The sequence below is a fragment of the Orycteropus afer genome, unplaced genomic scaffold (assembly GCF_000298275.1).
Source record: "Orycteropus afer afer isolate SDZICR_OR568_19922 unplaced genomic scaffold, OryAfe1.0 scaffold00082, whole genome shotgun sequence".
In the NCBI taxonomy this organism is placed as follows: Eukaryota; Metazoa; Chordata; class Mammalia; order Tubulidentata; family Orycteropodidae; genus Orycteropus; species Orycteropus afer.
The window spans coordinates 111508-115299 of record NW_006921669.1 but is presented as its reverse complement, the minus strand read 5'-3'; positions in this window follow the sequence as shown (position 1 = coordinate 115299).

Genomic DNA, 3792 nt, shown 5'->3' with positions numbered 1-3792 from the left:
TCTGCAGAGCTTTCCCTGAAGCATATACTCCTAATCCGGTCATTGTCCTATTTCTGAAATGCCAGTGGATATTGGAGACCTTTCCTCAGCTCCTTTCTCACACTGTGCATTATAACAGGTTGTGCTGAGCTCTAAATCTGCAGTTATTTCCTGAGGCCCAATCCTAGAATTGTTGAAATTGTTGATCAGATTAGATGGAAATGTCGCTTACAGCAACAACACATGTTAGTGAAAGATAAAGCCTTCATTATATATCAATTCCAGCATTGAACCCTTTATAAAACAGTATGTGCTGTGTGTTATTATGGGAAATAATTAAAAATGAAAAGGCTGCACACATTAATTTTCCATATATACGTTATTGTCAGGAACCAAGTTCTTTACTAATAAGTAATTGTGCAGTTAGAGACTTTTGGAGTGTGAGCATGTGTATGATGGTAAAGGATGGGAGAGGGAGCTAGCACTAGAGACAGAGATATATGCAAAGGAAAGTAATATAATCACAACAATAAAAATAATGCATAATATTTATTTAGTGTTTAATATATGGCAGTCAAGGCAGGGCTGGGACTAGGGTGAACAAGTGAGGCATTCACTTCAGAAGCAAATTTAAGAAGGGGTTAAAAATATTCAGGGAGCAAAATATTTGGCAATGACATATCTGACAAGGGACTTATCTCTAGAATTCATAGAAAACTCCAACACCTCAACAAGAAAAAGACAAATAATCCAATTAAAAAATGGGCAGAAAACATGAATAGACACTTTACCAAAGAGGATATTCAGGCAGCCAACAAACATGAAGAAATGCTTACAATCATTAGCCATTAGAGAGATGCAAATCAAAAGAACAATGAGATACCATCTTGCCCCAACGCGAGTAGCAAAGCTCAACAAGACAGAAAATAACAAATGCTGGCGAGGATGTGGAGAGATTGGGATGCTCATACAGTGCTCGTGGGACTGTCAAGGGATGAAACCACTGTGGAAAGCAGTATGGCAATTCCTTAAAAAGTTGGAATTAGAAATACCATTTGACCCAACAATTCCATTGTTGTTGTTGTTGTTGTTGTTCGGTGTTGTTGAGTTGGACCTGACTCATAGCGACCTCTCCTTGGGTTTCCAAGGAAGTATTACTATGGAAGTAGACTACCCAACCTTCCTTCCGAGGAGTGGCTGGTGGGTTTTAGCCACCAGCCTTCTGGTTAGCAGTCAAGTGCCTTAGGCACTATGCTACCAGAGCTCCTAGCAATTCCATTACTAGATAGATATCCTAAAGAAGTGAGAGCCAGAACAAGAACAGATATATGCATATCCATGTTCATCGCAGCACTATTTACAATAGCCAAAAGGTGGAAACAACCTAGATGCCCAGCAACAGAAGAATGGGTAACCAAACTATGGTACATTCACACAACGGAATACTATGCAACCCTACAGAATAACATAGAGTCTGCAAAACATTATATAAAGTGGATGAACTTTGAGGACGTTATGCTGAGTGAAATAAGCCAATCACAGAAGGACAAATATTGCATGAGTCTGTTATTGTAAAAAGTCAAGGAAAGGTTTATATATGGAAGGAAATTTTCTTTGTTGGTTACCAGGGGTGGGACTGGAGGAGAGGGAACACTGTTAGATAGGTAAAGACAAGTATTGATATTGGTGAAGAGAAGGGCAATGTACCAAATGTGAGTGATCAACACAGTGACATTGAGGAAGATGAAGACATAGAGAGGTGTGTGGGAGGTACAACAAAGATGAACCCTTTTGCACATACAGTACTGTGGTGTCAGTGAAGGCAAACCATTGATCTACAGGTGGATAGATGGGTGGACAGGCTGAACTGTTAGGTATGTCTATGTGGGGGGGAGTGTGCCCAAGACCATATATATGGTTGGCAGACGATGTTTCTACAAGTGTATTTGTATGTTCGGTAAGAATTCTCAGGTATATAGTAGAGCTGACAAGGTACAAGGTTGTAGTCACTTCTTGGCCACAGCCAGCTACCCAGAGGGAGCAAGTAGTTGGACCTGTGGACTTGGAATCATAGTCTCAGAGGACATCAACCTCAACTGGCATAACATACTACACAGAAATATTGTTCCACATCCTACTTTGATGAGTAGTGACTGGGATCTTAAAAGCTTGCAAGTGGTCAGCTAGATGTAGTAGTGGGTCTCTCCTTGTCCAGAGCAAAGGAGAATAAAGAAAACCAAAGATGCATAGAAACAGTTAGTCCAAATGACTGGTATACCAGGCAATTCTCATCCTATGACTATGAGACCAGGAGAACTAGATGGTGCCTGGCTACCACTACTAACCATTTGGAGGGGTATCTATGAAGGAGATCCTGGATAGAGGGGGAGAACAATGTGGAACAAAACTCAAAATCACTAAAAAAGGGAGGGGGGTCACCAGGTTTGGTGGTCTGGTAGAGCCTGATGGAACCACTGAGACTATGTGTCCTAGCTGCCCTTCAGATCTGGAATTGAATCCACAACTGTGACTTCTAGCCAAATAAAAGACAGGCATATGAGGTGAACATTTACATTAGGTAGGTACACTCCTTGGAGAGATCAATCATGACAGAATAGAAGGGCTGTGTATGCACAGGGAGACAGCTCAGGGGGCAGGAGTGCATGGGGGGAAGGACACAGGGAAGCAGTACCTATGAAGAGGAAGTGGGAGGGTACCTGCTGCATTGTGGGAAATTGCAGTCAATGTCATGAGACAAAGTATATGTGAGCTGCTGTATGGAAAGTGAATTTGTTCTGTAAACTTTCACCCAAATCACAATAAAAATTAAAGAAAAAAATTCAGAAAGCAAGATAAATAATATGTAAAACACCATTAAAAAATGTGATTCCCAAAACCTCTCTGATGAAAAAATATAAAAATTGCAACAAGAATATATTAAATAAAGAATGTAGTATGGTGCTATAAGCTCTGTCTACATGATCTGACTTAAGACATAAACAGCCATACAAAGTTAGAATTGTTATCAGTATTTTATTGATAATATGAACATAGACTAGTGGTGAGCAAAAAGAGGGCAAATGACCTGACACCTTGCATGCTCAGAGTTGGAATGGTATTTGCTGGGGGACTCCCAGAGACATACACAGGTGTGTGGCTGCAGCTGTCCATTGTCCTCTGCTGAGGTGCCCATAGGGATCAAGTAGGACCAGATGTCAGATACAGAGGGAGAGGCTCTGGCCCTGGGATGTGGAGCTTTGCAGCTGCATGTATAGGGGAAGCACCAAGCTCCCTGAGGTTAGTGAGACTGGCTTGTTATAATGTGGTGGATCAGTAGCCTCCTAGCCCTTTCTTGCACCTCAGCATTCAGACTACAGTCTCTCCTGCTTTTCATACTCCAGCCATTCTGGTTTCATTCAGGTCTTCAAACACACCGAGTTCCTTCACGCGTCAGGAAATGCTCTTCCACCTACTGGCAACATTTATACCTAGCCCTTCTACATGGCTGGCTCCTTCTTACCTTTTATGTCTTAGTGCCAATCCATGTACCCAAAGAGACCTTCCATGACAACCTATGAAATCAGGCAACCATTGCAATCATTTTAATTCTCTATCTCAGTCCTTTTTGTATTTTCAAAACACAAATTACAACTTGTACTCACTGTATTTAGTCATCTGTATGTTTGACTTTACTTTGGCTCTTTTAACAAAATTAAATCAGGATTTTGCACAGTCTGGCATAGAGGAGGTGCTCAATAATTATTTGTTATTACATTGTTGGTCAGGATTGGAGGAAGAATCATTAACAACCTG